This window comes from Cervus canadensis, chromosome 21 (genome assembly GCF_019320065.1).
Source record: "Cervus canadensis isolate Bull #8, Minnesota chromosome 21, ASM1932006v1, whole genome shotgun sequence".
Lineage (NCBI taxonomy): Eukaryota > Metazoa > Chordata > Mammalia > Artiodactyla > Cervidae > Cervus > Cervus canadensis.
Window position 1 is genome coordinate 30,899,496 of NC_057406.1, and position 17,048 is coordinate 30,916,543.

The window sequence follows — 17,048 nt, forward strand, 5'->3', positions numbered from 1 at the left end:
TGAGACCCCATGGACTATAGCCCGCTAGACTCCTCTGTCCATGGAATTCTGCAGGCAAGAATACTGAAATGGGTTGCCATGCCTTCCTCCAGGAGATCTTCCTGACCCAGGGACTGAACCCAGTTTTCCCACATTGCAGGCAGACACTTTACCATCTAGGCACCAATTTAAAAAATATAATTAACTCACTCTTTCATAGATTTTATTTAACATATTTGATTTTCATGAATATTTATTAGACATTTTACTTAAAAGGTAACAGTTTCATAAATTTACTTTAAATTAGAAATAATACATTTATTTAAATAAATGTACCTATTGTTTCTAATTTAAAATAAGAACAGTGAATTATAACAAAAATATGTTCAACATTATTCTTCTCCTAAATAGAAGTATTGCAATTAAGGAACTTGTAGAGGAGTTATAAGCAGCTTATACTTTTTGCTTTATTTGCATATATGCTTGTTGTAGAGTCATAATTAGTAAATTGAAACATATTTGAAACTCCATTATGTCTCTTTTTTATTTGTTTGGCCATCTTCATTTGCATACACTCCTCACTTCTACCCTGTCTCTCCTGCATTTATGGCAGCCTTTCATGTGCTGTAGGATAGTTCCATGATGTCTTTCATTTCCCAGAGACACACAGAATTCTTTTTTCTTTTTTGCACTTACCAATAAGATTCTCAAGTAAATGAAGCTTTCACTGTTTTGTCAGCAGCAGCTTTGATGGACCATTTGGCTCACATAACCCTTAACTGACTTAGTGAGAAAAAATGTGCATTGACAGGGTGATTTTCAAGGCTAGAATGATTTCTTTTCAAGTGTACTAAACATAATGCCAACCCCACAGCAGCACTGGCAATAGAAAGTTCAAGGTTGGCCAATTTAACCCTCAGCACTTCTCAAACACATCCTAACTGAAGAAAACTTTGCAGACAGAAGAATAACATATACAGACTGCATATTTATACATGTAATGTAATACATCTATATTATTTGTCCATCATTCTCTAAGTGTCCAGGTCATGGAAAAGACTCAAAAGTCATGGAGGATGTAACACACAAAAAAATGACAAGAGTCAGAGCTTCTCCCACCAACTGTGTGGCCTTGAGATTTTTACTGAACCTCAGTCTCAGTTTTCTCTCCTATAAAATGAAAATAAAAGTACCTTCTGAGAGGTATTAAGAGAATTAGATGAGCTGATAATTTAAAAACCTGCCAAGCCTGGCACTTCAAGATTACTCAGTAAATATTAGCCATTACTAACCTTAATTAACCACTTCAGTTCAGTTCAGTCGCTCAGTCGTATCCAACTCTTTGCGACCCCATGGACTGCAGCACGCCAGGCTTCCCTGTCCATCACCAACTCCTGGAGCTTACTCAACTCATGTCCATTGAGTCGGTGATGCCATCCAACCATCTCATCCTTTGTCAACCCCTTCTCCTCCCGCCTTCAATCTTTCCCAGCATCAGGGTCTTTTCAAATGAGTCAGTTTTTCACATCAGGTGGCCAAAGTACTGGAGTTTCAGCTTCAGCATCAGTCCTTCCAATGAATATTCAGGACTGATTTCCTTTAGGATGGACTGGTCGTAACCAATAACTACATTGCTTTGATCTCCTCCCTGTTTTCCACTGTTTTTCCAGTGCCCACTTCCCCATATCTGCTCTGCCTATCCCCATAGCTTACACACTCCTGCCCTATTCAGCTTACAACTTCTCTCCACTATCTGCAAGCGTGATTCACCAAGATTCCAGTGGTTTTACAAACTAAAACATAACACCCGAGTTTCCTTCAGGCACTCTCTTTTTAAAGACATGACATTATCCATTACATTTTAATGCCACTATTTTTTTTATTAATATGATAACAGTTTGCCTTTCCTGCCCCCAAGGTCTCCTAGTCCTCACTTAATCCACCTCACAGCTGACAAATCCTCACCATGATTTAATTTTCTGGACCTAAATCTTCATGTTCTAAACCTTTCCTTGCCTCTATTTGTTCCTTAAGGGAAAGGTCAGCAATGAAGGGATAAAATGCCTTAAGAACTTAATGCCTGTCATTGACTTTTAATTTTTGATCTGTTCTATCTTCTTCCTTCTGAATATTATAGAGCATTCTACTACTTTAGCTGCAAGGTCTTTCTCATGAAATGGGATTACAATCTGAAAAAGAAGTCTTAGAGGGTTACTTAATTGATGGCTTTTACTACTTCCCAGAAACGTCATGAAGTTTTCAAGTCAAAAGATGATTTTTCTAACTGCACACTCAACATATTAGTTTAGTGTCTATAATCTGGCTGAAATCTTTTTCCTTGTTAGAGTTCCAAGGGGCTAAAATATTATTACAGTCTCTGGCAAGACATTGTTTTGGAGCTATATTGGTTTATATTGATTGGTTTGTTTCCTAAATATCTTGGCTCTGTAGTGCTACAAAGACTAAAAAATGTTTCCGTCCAGCAGCTGAGGCAAGATACCTTGAAAACAAGCAGGGAAGGAGTATGTTAATTGAAAAGATGGTGGTATTGTAAGAGCCGTCATTTCAAAATACAAATCCCACAAGTTTGTTTTGCAGGAAAATTGGTGCTAGGATATCTGATGGCTGGAAGATTGAAGAAGAGAGCATGATGACCTCAACATGGGGGCCTAGAGCCTGGGGATGCCAGCTCCAGGCAGGGAGGAGACCCAGGGGACACCTGCTCTTCTAGTCCCATCACTGCTCCTGCCCTTTAGTTCTGCTTGGGCAGAGGGCAGAGCCTGGCTGAGCTGACATCACTGACAGTGATTTTAAACCTTTGGAAAGAGGAGCAATTTCCTCATTTTGGTATCTTGCAAGATTGATTTCACTGCAACACCTGAGACCCCGTATTGATAAATAACCACCTAAGGGCACTAAAGTTGTAGCTACAATAGGGGTTCAATGTCTATTTGGGCTGTTCAACCCTCCTTGAGCATCACCACCAGGCTTCTCTTACAGGCTTCAGTCTCAGACAATCATTTAGGGGTTTCCCAAGTGACTGCATCCAATGTGGGGCTCTCTCCCTCTGCTCTGTGATAATGAACTCCAAGTTTCTTATATAAAAATATGTATGTGTGTGTGTATACGTCTGCATATATATATGCCGCACCTAGCTGGGAGGTCTACCAAGATTACAGTTGGTGATTTTACACAGTAAAACCAAGCTGTTTCATTCCTTCCACTAAAATTTACTGAACCTCTATTGTGTCCCAAGCTTCAGGGTAATAACTGAGATACTATAACAGAGAACAAACCTGAAATATACACAATAGCCCTTTCTCAAAGCTCTGCCTACCAGGCTTGACCTTTAAAGCTAAAAAACTTTCATTCATATAGAGATAAAAAGTTGAAGAACAGAGAATAACATTTGTCTTCCTGGATGTTTAAGGGATGTCCTAGAGAATAATGTTTGTATCTTGCATATTTACCTGACCTGCGGAGACAACCCAAGACAAAAGGATTCTGGCACCAACCAGACATTGCAAACCAATCCAAGTTTGCAACAACCAGACATACCTCTTCCCCTTTTAGTAGAGAAGCCTGAATCCAAATTGGGGTAAGATGGAGCTTTGGGACACTAGTCTGTCATCTTCTCCGTCTGGGGGTTTTCTGGATAAAGTCATGATTCCTTGTCCAAACATCTCATCTCTCCACTGACTGGCCTGTCGTGTGGCAAGCAGTACAAGCTGGGACTCAGTAACAGTACCACAGAGTTCCCTATCCTCCCAAATTAAATACTGTCCCCGGGACAGTGAATACTATCTCAAATGAGAGACAGCCTTGAATCAAATACTTAAACAACTGAATCTGAAGTGATGAATGAGAGGCATCTGAAGGAAGGTACCTGGAGGAACTGATACTCAAACAGAATCCAAGGGATTAACATGAGTGAACCAGATAAGAGAACATAAGAGCCTTCCAGGGAAAGGGACAGACTGTCACAAAACTCTATAGAAAGAGAGCGCATAGTATTTATTAGGGGCTGAAAGCAAGCCAGAAAGGTGAAGAGTCAAGGGTGAGAGCGAACACCATGCAAACTGATGTTAGAGCCCCAGGCAGGGAAGAGTAGGCAGAGTCTTGTGGGCCTAAGAAGTCTGTCTTATCCTGAAATCAGTGGGATAGCTGATCAAGGATTTTAAACAATGGGATGACACAATCTGATCTGCATTCTAAAATAGCAACTCAGGCTGCAATTTGGAAACCAACTAGAGCGGAGGCCAGATTAGATAGAAGAAGGCCAATAAGGGACTACTATAAAATCCTGGGCAAGAGGCCACTGTCACCTAGAACAGGAGGGGAGAGGCAATGGTGGAAAATAAGGAAGAGAGATGTGATAGAGAAAGAAATGATCTTCACGAACATTCAAATGCCCTTCAGCTCTATCCAATAACAATCTCTCAAGAATAATATAGTTGAAAACTGGTTTAATAATAGCAAAACAAACTAAAATAAAATGCAGTAATCCCCTTATATACAAACCTTCAAGTTGCAAATTTCCAAAGATGTGAATGTGCGTTTCATCAATGTCAGGCATCAGTGAAATTGCAGTCTGTCTTCTGTCTCCTATTGCTGACGACCCTTCAGCTCTACAGTCGCTCACCTCCTCTCCCTCCTCCAGCCAGTAACTCTTCTTGCCCGTTCACTCGATGCCAGCCCCCATGCCAGTTGTTGGACTGTACTAATGCACTTTTCAAGGTACTGTACTATAAGACTAAAAATGCTTTTATTTTTGTATTTTTATGTATTATTTGGGTGAAAAGTATTATAAATCTGTTACAGTACTGTACTATATAGTCGAATGTTAGTTGGGTACCTAGGCTAACTTTGTTGGATTTAAAAAAAATTGGATTTATGAATGAGTCCTTGAAACAAAACTCATTCATATGTAGGGGACTTATTTTAACAACTACATGTCCAGCACCAAAACCGTGGCTTAACTTTAAAACTGTATGATCATGTTCGTCTCAAAACTAGAATGAAACCCTAAGTGATCTCGGACATGCCACATCCCACACAACGTGGATCATGTTAACACCCACTCCCTTTCCTTCTACCAGTATTGTGAGGTTCACAGGACTGATCCTGGGTCCTTCCAGCACAGGCAGCATCTTCTTCCAAAAGAATAAAGCTGCAGACATGTGGTTGCAAAGGCTCTGGAAGAACAACTCCCCCTTCTATCGTTAATTCAGCTTGTTTTCACTTACCATCTGCCCTGCTACGTGCCAGGCCCTGTCTAGATACTGCCCTCAGAAGCTTTCTGGTATGCAGAAAGCATGTGAACTAGCTATTCAGTAGCACAGTGACAGAGATATACACAAATTTGGGCAGGGCAGAGGAGGGGGAGAACAGATTTTTAATTGACATGGCAGGCAACAGAGATTTTGGAGAGGAAACTGGGAAGATTATACACATACGAAGATGCTTTAGCTGGATCTTGAAAGATAAAGAAGAACTTATCAGACAATGAAAGGAAGAATATGCTGGGCAGAGGGAATAAAAAAGCACAACTTTTGAGGGGAAATGCAAGTCACATGGTAATCACAGAGTACAGCTGATTCTTGAATGTAGGGGGAGGGGTGGTTAGGGAGCCCAATCCTCTGCACAGTTAAAAAAATTCTCATGTTAGCTTATAATCAGCCCTTCTTATACATGGTTCCTCTGTATTCATGGTTCTGAACCTGAGTTTCAACCCACAGGAGATGAAGTAGTACTTTAGCATTTACCATTGAAAAAAATTGGCATATAAGTGGTCCCATGCACTTCAAACCCGTGTTTGAGAATCAATTGTGTAAAGTAATAAGCAGCAGGGGAAAGAAGATGGATGGCTATTACCAAGCTGATACCATCTTATATCTTCCAAGAGTTCAGATATTGAAGGCCTGTGTGCCACTGAATGAAGTCTGACCTTTACCACCTTTATCTATAGGTGGTAATCAGGCAGGATTAACTTGTCCAAGACTGAGTGCTTGCAGTCTAAAAGGAAGTGGCCTCTGGTAAAAGCACCATTGAGGCCAGCAGTGGTCTGGCACTGAAGGCCCTCAATCCGGGCCAACAGCAAGGCAGGATCTCAGCCCTCCCCTCATGCCAGGGAAGAGGCCAACTCTTACCTATCCATGAGCCAATTGATAAATCCTTTTCTGGCAAGCTATGTCGTTCACCCATGGGTGCAAGGCTTGTCCTCTGGCTGCTAGTCATGACTACAGAGGGCTTTCCATCACCTGCAAACACTGAGCTGATAAACCAAGCCAAAGTCAAGCTCTGCTGTATCTTAGTACAAAAATACCACAGTTTTTGAATCACATGAGGGGAAGGGTTAGCACTCCTAATTAGATGATTACTATGCCAGCCTAGCTTAAGGGTCCCTCTCCTGGAGTCTAGAACATCTAGAATCTCATCATTTTTAATCATGAAAAGGCAGCAGAGTGTCTGCCAGCTGCTACTTGTCCTTCTCCATGAGTTTCCTGCTCTGACTCTGCTCCAGGAGGCTTAGCGAGTGTTCAGTCTGGCCACTTGCTTTTGTTTGCTTGCATGGCAAGCAGAGAGGAGCAGCCTAAGAGAAGTGACACAAATCATTTACATTTTGTAACCACAGCCACTGGCATCAGGGTGCAGGGCGTTGCAGGGAGGCAAGTTCGTTAGAGAGAAACTTGTCAGAAAGTTCTCGAATGAACCCATGTAACAGATGACAAACCCTGACCTACTGCAGTGGCAGAGAGGTCTTGAAAGAGGGAGTGGAGTCAAGAGAGATTTACAAAAGGAAACGGCACTGGAAATGTGGTTGGTACAGAGGATGGACTCAAACATAAGTACAACTCCAGTGATTGAGTGGGTTATGGTATCATTTCCTGCAGCAGGGAATAAAGAGAAGCTGGTGGGGAAAGAGGGAGTTAAATTTTGAACATGTGGAAGGTAAGGAGCCTCTGGGACACTGAGACAGGACCCAAATAAGGGGAGAGAGAGGGTCTCTTTTAACTCACCACCATCTCCCCAGGAGTGAGTCCAGTCCCTAGTACACAACAGAAATAAATTGCTTAATAAATGCCTGTTGAACGAATGTGTCAGCTCTCTATTTTATACAGAAGTACCCAAATTTTAGGAAAGCATAGTCTTGCTGGCACAGGGCATATTCATTTTGGTGGCAAGTTCAACACATGTGAAAGGGAATTTCTGGGGCAGCAAAGCCTTATTTTAAACTTTAACTCAACTCTGATTATATGTTGTTGGTTCTCAATTTGTACTAAATTTTATGGATCACATAGAAGTACTATATTTTTTATATAATCAACAAGGACCTACTAGAAAGCAAAGGAAACTATACTCAATACTTTGTAATAAGGGAAAAGAATATGAAAAAAAAATACATATGTATACATAGATGTATATATACGTACAACTGTGCTGTATACCAATAACTAACATGATACTGTAAATCAGCTATACTTCTTTAAAAAAAAATGACACTTGAACAGGACCAACAGATATTTGTAAATAAACAAGTAAATACAAATAAAATTAAGATTCAAGCTTATTTTATTAAAAAAGAAATGCTATACTTTTCCCTGGAGTCCATACATATCACTGGCCTTCAGGTTTGAAGAACTCCAACAATCTCCATCTCATCTGGAAGCACCTGCCAAATGCAGTTACTTCATTTCTTAATGACCTTGTGTGTAACAGTCAACATCTATGTCAGGCTTTAACAAGAAAAAACAATTAGGAAATGTACATGTTTTATGGTTCCAGAATAACAATACTTTGTGAATGTGCTATCATCTGAATAGTAGATAAGACCCCAAATTGTATTAGATTGGCCTAAAGGTACATTCGGGTTTTTCTGTAAGATGGTATGGAAAAACCCAAATGAAACTTTTGGCCAACTCATTAGAGTCGACTGAACCCTAGGAAGAGGAAAATTTAAGCAAAATAGTCATATACTTATAAGGAACTGCTAGCCAGTGCATTAACAGCAGATTACCCAGAGTAAAAATTCTCGAATGAATTTACTTTGCTATTGTCTTTCTGCTCAGCACCTTTTTATTTTCCTTAGCAAAGAGTTAAAAGTCTGAGTCTCAGAAGACAGGAAAAATGAAATGTATCAAGAAAAATTTTATGTATAATAGTTTTCAGAGTATAAAATGTTGGTTATCCTCAGGAAGCACTTATGTTTCCATTACAGTCAGCGAATCTTGATCCACACCCTATCCATCCTAAATTTCACCACACTTAGCCCGTCACCTAGCCCGCCAGCCTCCTCTGTCCATGGAATTCTCCAGGCAAGAATATTGGAGTGGGGAGCCATTCCCTTCTCCAAGGGATCTTCCCCACCCAGGACTCGAACTCGGGTCTCCTGCATTGGAGGCGGATTCTTTACCATCTGAGTCACCAGGGAAGTGCCATATTTTTCAGACAAACTGCTAATGCATTGCCTTGGTTAACAATCTGCCCAGATTCTCTCCTTCACTGAGCGTCTGTGTCCTCTGTACTGGCAGTCTCCACAGAGGTGACCCAGGAGAGGGTAAGAACTTAATATTTTGTCTAGAAAATTATTCTTTATGAAGCCTAATTCTCAGCCTGAACCTACACTCAGGCCACTGCAGACTTGGCCTGAGCCCTGGGAAATGTGGACCAGCCCTGGCTTCAGGGAAATGATCTGGGGAGGCAGCCACCCAAAGCTGTGGGAACCACCATCAAGTTACCCATGGTCTCTGACTCCGGCCTTGTGGTGTGACGCTGGTAACTTGGCCTCTGTCTTATTTTCAAAACACGGTCCCACGTTGCTCTTCCAGATTCCTGGTGCCCAGCTCAGACTCAGTTCTAGAAATGTGCCTCTGCCTTGTTCTCAAAAACTGTCCCGATTAGGCCAGGATTAGGGATGAAATCAACATCATTGCAGAGAAGGCAATGGCAACCCACTCCAGTACTCTTGCCTGGAAAATCCCATGGATGGAGGAGCCTGGTAGGCTGTAGTCTATGGGGTCACGAAGAGTCGGACACGACTGAGCAACTTCACTTTCACTTTTCACTTTCACTCATTAGAGAAGGAAATGGCAACCCACTCCAGTGTTCTTGCCCGGAGAATCCCAGGGACGGGGGAGGCTGGTGGGCTGCCATCTATGGGGTCACACACAGTCGGACATAACTGAAGCGACTTAGCAGCAGCAGCAACACCGTTGACTTCGAACACTCCTTGGAAGGACTGATGCTGAAGCTGAAGCTACAGTATTTTAGTCATTTGATGGGAACAGACTACTCATTGGAAAAGTCCCTGATGCTGGGAAAGACTGAGGGCAGAAGGAGAAGAGGGCATCAGAGGATGAGATGGCTGGATGGAATCCCTGATGCAATGGACATGAACTTGGGCAAACTTTGGGAGATGATGAGGAACAGGGAGACCTGGTGAGCTGGGGTCACAAAGTCCATGAGGTCGAAAAGACTCAAACATGACTGAGGAACTGGACAACAAGAGGGATGTATTTGAACCTGCAGCCATACGGACAGTGTTTCATGCCACCATTTTTTCAAATTCATCCACATTAGACTTGGTAAATCTCCACTTCCTGGACATGTGGCTCTTCTGGCAGCCAGGGAACTTGAACTTGGCCCTGCAGAGGGCCTCAATCACATGCTCCTTGTCCTTCAGCTTGGTGGGGATGGACATTATGACTTGGCCAATGTGGACCCTGGCCACTGTACCCTAGGGCTTTCCAAAGGCACCACACATACGTGTGTGGAGCCTATCAGCTCCAGCACAGGACAACATCTTATTGATACAGAGGACATGATGGGGTGGAGCCACACCAGGATGTGAAAACCACCTTTGCCACAGCTTTTCACCATGTGCTTGCTCGACAAATAAAGGAAGCCCCCAGGGCCTCGAAGGAAAGCTACTCATGTTTACCTCACACCATGTGGCCGCAGAGAGGGAACTCATCCACCTCTGCCTTCTTCCACCCCCGGTCAAAGAAGTAGATCTTAGCATCTGAGACACCTTGGCAAAAGGGAGACTTTCGGTATGGCTTTTTCTTACAATACCCATAATACGGTGTGGGGCAGCAGCCCATGGGACACCAGAAACTTTGGTGGTGTGGCAAAGGTAAAGAGCCAGCAATTCTCTACTTTTTGGAGCTGTGGAGCTTCTGGTGGCCAGGAAACTTGAACTTGGACCTGGAGAGGGCCTCAATCACATGCTCCTTGTTTTTGCAGCTTGGTGCAGAGGGCTATTATGACTTGGTCAAGTCCTAACAATCTCCATGCTGCAAACGTCCATCCTATCCCCCTGGGTCCCTGCCTGGATTAGAGAATCAGCTCCCAAGTCTCTAGAAGGATGGGACTCTGCCCTTCTCTGGTCTGTACCTCCCTGAAGCCACCAGTTGCCAAAACGTCTAGCCTAGTGGCTGGAAACTTGAAATCAGTGACAGTTGAATATGGCTCTCTGGAAAGAGCATCACACTAGTGGAACACCTTTTTTTTTTTTTTTTCTTGTTTAAATTGAAGTCTAATTGATTTGCAATGTTGTGCTACTTTCAACTGTACAACAATTTGATGTAGGTACACATATACATCTACTCTTTCTCAGATTCTTTTCATTACAGGTGATTACAAGATACTGAATATAGTTCCCTGTGCTATACAATAGGTCCTTGTTGTTTATCTCTTTATATGTAGAAGTGTGTATATGTTAATCCAAAACTCCTAATTTAACCTTCCCTCTCCTCCCTTTCCCTCTTGGTAACCATTCGTTTCCTTTTTAATTTATTTTATTAAAGTATAGTTGATTTATAGTATTAATCTCTACTGTGTAGCAAAGTGATTTGGTTATATATACATTCTTTTTCATATTTTTTTATTATGATTTATCACAGATATTGAATACATAGTTCCCTGTGCTATACAGTAGGACCTTGTTATGCATTTTCTATATAATAGTTTGCATCTGCTAATCCCAAACTCCCACTCTATCCCTTCACCACTCCCCCTCTGCCTTGGCAACCACAAGTCTGTTTTCTATGTCTGTGAGCCTGCTTCTGTTTTGTAGATAACTTCATTTGTGTCATCTTTTCGACTCCACATATAAGTGATATCAAAGGGTATTTGTCTTTCTTTTGCTTCTTATTATCTCCTGGTTATTGCCAACAGTTAACTAGATTGAGAATCTTAATCTACTTGGCTACTACTGGCTGGACCTCCTTTGAGTCTCCATAGCTAAATTCACTTCCCTATTCTATCCCCTCCCTACCCGTTCTTCACCTTGTCAGGCAAGTCTACCCTGAAGTTCTGACCTGCAGATAAGAAGGTGTGTCAGGCCATGAAGGATGACAAGAACATTGCACCAGCTCCCAAGGGACCTAAAGACTGCAGGCCAATTAGCAGAATAGAGTAAATTGATTTGAACAGATACAAACATTAAGAAAATGTTCTCCATACTCATTCTGTATCTTTTTATTCCCTGACCAAATTAATTAAGTCAGAGAAAATTCAGTGTTGATATGCTCTAAGTTAATCAAATGTATCTTTATGCAGTTAAGAGATCCCTAATAGAGTTAAGAACTGCAAATGAGTACATCAAGAGCAAAAAAGAAACGGAGGCTTCCTGGTATGAAAACAAAAGCTCAAAATGAAATCAAAATCAGAAATGCCTCTCTACATCTGGACATTGGCCCGTAAGAAGGACCAAGATAAAGACACCAGCTGATGAAAAACAGATACCAGCTTTCTCTGCAGGAAAAACACCCTGTCATGTCAACCAAACCTAAAAAGAAAATGTTCTATGGAACATGCAAACCTCCTGAAAAGAGTTATCGCTCCCATCAGACCTTCGGATGAGATCTGACTCAGTGGTAACTGGTGCCATGCAGGCTTTTCAACTGTTTCCAGGAAGTTGTAAGTCTGAGCCATGATCAGTCTTTGCACTAAATTTTATCCACTGTCAAACATTTTAGAAAGGTCCACACCATAGCAAGATAGACCACTCATTACATTTCATTTTCATTTTATTTTCAACCATAGACAACCTATGATAATTTTATTAGAAAAGTGAAAGTGTTGCTCAATCATGTCCCTCTTTGCGACTCCCTGGACTGTAGCCTGCCAGGTTCCTCTGTCCATAGGATTCTCCAGGCAAGAAGACTGGAGTGGGTTGCCATTTCCTCCTCCAGGGGATCTGCCCTACCCAGGGATCCAGTGCAGATCTCCTAGCATTGCAGGCAGAGTCTTTACCATCTGAGCCACCAGGGAAGCCCAGTTTTCATTAGAGAAAGATCTTAACTTGTAATTATTTTTAAGTTTGAAAGACAAACACATCCTTCAGTTTATCTTCAACTACTCTGTGGGGCAACTCACTTCTTTTTTTTTTTCTTTTATATTTATTTTAAGTGGAGTATAATTGCTTTACAATGTTGTTAGTTTTTGCTGTACTACAATGTGAATCAGCTATATGTATTCATATCTCTCCTCTCTCTTGAGACCCCCGCCCCATCCCGCCCCTCTAGGTTATCACAGAGCACCAAGCCAAGCTCTCTGTGCTATATAGCAGGCTCCCACTAGCTATATCTTACAAATGGTAGTGTAGTGTATATACATCAGTTCTCATCTCCCAATGAGTCCCACCCTCTCCCCCCATAGCGTCCACAAGTCTGTTGTCTACTTCCGTGTCTCTATTCCTGTCCTGCAAATAGGTTCATCAGTACCATTTTCCCAGATTCCACATATATGTGGTGTTATTGTTTCGTCACTAAGTGATGTCTGACTTTTTTGCAACTCCATGGACTGTAGCCCATCAGGTTTCTCTGTCCATGGGATTTCCCAGGCAAGAATACTGGAATCTGTTGCCATTTTCTGCTCCAGGGGATCTTCTCAACCAAGGGATAAAACCCGCATTAACTGCATTGGCAGGCAGATTCTTTAGCTCTGAGCCACCCAGGGAAGCCCCAATAAACGTGCTATATTCTATATTTGTTTTTTCTCTTTCTGACTTACTTCACGCTAAATAACAGACTCTAGATTCACCCATAACTCACTTCTAATCTTGTGCCTTCCTCTCCTCTGAGGATAACAGACATGTGGAAATCCTGGGATGACCCACTCTCCTTATCTTCTCAGTTATAGAACAGTATGAGGAACAGTAGCTAACCCACTGTTTAGACACAGAATCTTAATTCACTAGAAATTAATAATGGTTCTCACATTGCATATTTCTCACATCACATTTCAGCATATCATCATTATTATCCAACTATAATGATACAAATGCCTGACTGCCTGAGTCTGAGGCATTCTCCATCATTCCTTTATATTTCCCTAAATCCCAGACTCAACAGATTTATCGCCTCACTACTCACCAGCATGGAAAACTGACCCCTTTTCTAGTGCTTCCACTCCCCCATTGGTTCCTCTATTACCAAAATTCCTAAGAAATGCTTACATGCCATAAATGCTTAAAAAGATAATAAAGTAACATTATTATATGTTTGCATTGTGCATTCATTACAAAGTACTTTTACATCCCTAATCTCCTTTTAACTTTGTTTCTCATAAGAACACTGAAATATGAACACCAGGTATTATCAATCCCAAATTGAAAATTCTAAAATTCAGTCTAAGAATAGTTACAACCACTAATGACTTGCCTGAGATGACAAATACCATCCTAGAAAGGCCAGGTCTAACACCCAGATCTTTAGATTCCATTCCCTACATATTTCTCTAATGCTGGCATTCAACCAATGATGACAGAATAAATGCCCTGAGGTAGTTAATGGCAGTGGAATCATGTTCTGGATTCCTATAATAAAGTATGAATGTACGAAGAATAAAGTGCTTCCCTCTGAGAACCTGGATTTCTCTATGACAGATGTGATGTGATTTATAAGGAACAAATATATTTGGTCATTCAGATGACCAAAATATGTTTCTGAAAGATATTTGGTCTTCATCCACAGTTCCTGCCTTATGGCTCCCCAAACCCTTGGAATTTCCTGAGTAATATGAGTGAAGGGAGCATCTTTTATAATATTTGGTCTCTTGTCCCCAGTTCCTGAAACTCCTTCAGAGCCATAAAGGTGAAATGGGTGTCTTGTTATTCACAACAAGCCCCTTCACACCACAACTGGGTTTATGTTAACGAAGGTCACTTTTGGAACCCACCTAAGGAGGGGGGCTGGTTGTCAAGGGAACTCATCATGAACAGAGGATTGGAAGTTCCAGTCTCAGTCCCTGGATTTCCAGGGAGAGGAGAATGGCTAGAGGTTGAATCAAATACCAATAGTCAGTGTGCTAATCAATCATGCTGACACAATAAAACCATCATAAAACACCCAAAGGATGAGGTTCAGAGAACTTCCAGGTTGTGGAAACAGGGTGCTTCCGCTTGCCACCAAGCAAGGCCCCAAGGTCCCCAAGAACAGAAGCTCCTTTGTTGGGGACATTGCCCTATGTAACTCTTCATCAGGCTGTTGATCTGTATCCTCTAATAGCCTTTGTAATAAATCAGTAATGGAGTGAATAAATGGATTCCTTGAGTTCTGTGAACAGTTCCAGCAAACTCACAGAATGCAAGAAGGAGGTCGTAGGAACCTCTGATTTATAGAGGGTCAGTCAGAAGTCAATCAGGATAAGACCTGGACTTGCGACTGGCAGTCTGAGCTGGAGGGAGCCACTGGAATCTCCAATGCATAGTCAGTCAGTCAAAAGCACAAGCCATAACCTGGGCTTGCCACTGATGTTTGAAGTGGACAGCAGTCTTATTGGACTGAGTCCTTGGTGTGCATGCTAAGTCGCTTCAGTTGTGTCCTTCTCTTTGCGACCCCATGAACTGTAGCCCACCAGGCTCCTCTGTCCATGAATACTAGGCAAGAATACTAGAGTTAGTTGCCATGCCTTTCTCCAGGGCATCTTCCTGACTCAGGGATCAAACCTGAGTCTCTTAGTCCTTGGAATCTGATGCTAATTCCAGGTATGTAGTGTCAGAATTGAGTTGAATTGTAAGACCACCAGTGGGTGTCTGAGAATTGCTTGGTGGTGTGGGGAAGTCTCCAGTCACACACATTGGAATTGGGCCCAAGAACCCATTTAATAGCAATCAAAATAAAGGGACTAGTCTTATTTCTCCTTCCTAAGAGGGCCATAAAGGCACTCAAAGTCAAAGGGAAACTACAGTGCTGCAGGAAATCCTAGACCCTGCATGTCTGTACTCTATTTTTTCTCTCTCAAATAACAAAAAGAAATTCTCCATTTCCTTTCAGAATAATCATCTAAGGGAAGTAAAAAACTTAAAATGGTTTCAAGATGACTGATATAAATTAACAATAAATCACCAGAACCCATGATTTTTCAAGAAGGAAAAAAAAAGAATAAACAATAATACATTGGAAATCAGATGGGCCAGGTTTCACATGTCAGCCCTCCACTTGCAATCTCTAGATTCATGAGTAAGTTATTTAGCCCATCTCAGTTCTGTTTCACCTATGAAATGAAGACCATGGTAACCATCACAGAGTTGCTATGAGGATAAAGTGAGCTAACACGTGAAAAAACTAAGACAGATAGTGCAGATCAACACATGGCTTCTCAGGCGGTGCTAGTGGTAAAGAATCTGCCTGCCAATGCAGAAGACATAAGAGACACAGGTTTGACCCCTGGATGGGGAAGATCCCCTAGAGGAGGGCATGAAAACCCACTCCAGTGATTTTGCCTGGAGAATCCCGTGGACAGAGAAGCCTGGCGGGCTATAGTCCATGGGGTCAATAAGAGTCCTAAAACAGCTTAGCACGCATGCACTGGTCAGCACATGGAGTGCATTTGTCCAGAGCTGAAATACTAAAATTTCCTAGCGTCTCTTTTGGTTAGACACAGCCATGAGATTCTGTCCTGATCACTGGCACGTCAGCAGGAGTCTGTCCATATTCTTCTGTTTCCTCTCCATCCTACAGGGATCCTGGATCAAAACTGGGTTACTTGGCCATCAGCTAAGGCTCTTCAAGCAGGAGTCTGAGAAGTAGATGGCACTGTGTGGCCACCACCCAGCCTTGAACTACTCACCTAATTTCAAATTACTGCTTGAGATAAATAAGTACTTATTTGGTTAAGCCCCTGTGTCAGAATTGGAGAAATTTGATAATAAAGCCACAGGGAATCATAAGAGGTCCAAAGTTTAGCCAAACACAAGTCTGACAGTATGAACCAACACTGGCTTGGCAAAGATCTATGCCCGCCAAACATTAGTCTCTTTAGTTTCCTTCAGTTGAAACGGTACGTGTTTGGAAAATGACTCCCATCATATTGGTAAGTAAAAAAGCTGAATTACCGAAAGCCATAGATTGTACAGTTGAATCTAAATTTTGTTAGGAGAAAAAAAAAAAATTGCTGTGTGAATGTCCAGAAGCTCGGAGGATTCTGTTAAGCACATTACTCGGAAGGAAAATAAAAATATGTATTTTCATTTTAACAAAGTCATTTTGACAAAACTGTTTCAACATGTCCTGCTGGGTTTCCCACGGGCCAAGGGTATGGTGGATCCAGGCCAAGTGGAAGCCTATGGCCACCAGAGAAACTGGAAATGAGTGTCTGTTTGAGGTGCACTAATTATATGATTCTTTACACACGGCCTTGAGTGGATATTTTGAGGAAAAATGACTCATCTAGTTTGTGATGTATATCACGTGACTATACAGCACAATGTAAGGGAATGGTAGGCTGACCGTGTTTTTATTACACCAAAGAAAAATATTTCTCAGATTATATTAGCACGGCTGTGGTTTCTAACATTCCTGCTACTTCCTCACTCATTTCCAAAGAAATTTATGCTCTTTCTGGGCAAAAATATGTTTTAAGCCAACGGAAAGTGAAAGTTGCTCAGTCATGTCCGATTCTTTGTGACCTCCATGGACTGTATAGTCCATGGAATTCTCCAGCCCAGAATACCAGAATACTGGAGTGGGTAGCCATTCCCTTCTCCAGGGGATCTTCCCAAATCAGGGATTGAACCCAGGTCTCCCGCATTGCAGGAGGATTCTTTACCAGCTAAGCCACCA

At 41.8% G+C, this 17,048-nt stretch overlaps 1 protein-coding gene and 1 pseudogene across 1 annotated transcript in view; both read right to left on the reverse strand.

Annotated features, from left to right (window-relative positions):
* The window catches only part of ST8SIA1 (ST8 alpha-N-acetyl-neuraminide alpha-2,8-sialyltransferase 1), a 172,986-nt gene that overhangs the window by 96,011 nt on the left and 59,927 nt on the right, over positions 1 to 17,048 (reverse strand). The gene's annotated exons all lie outside the window — the stretch shown is intronic.
* On the reverse strand, positions 9,375 to 10,673 carry LOC122423335 (annotated as a pseudogene).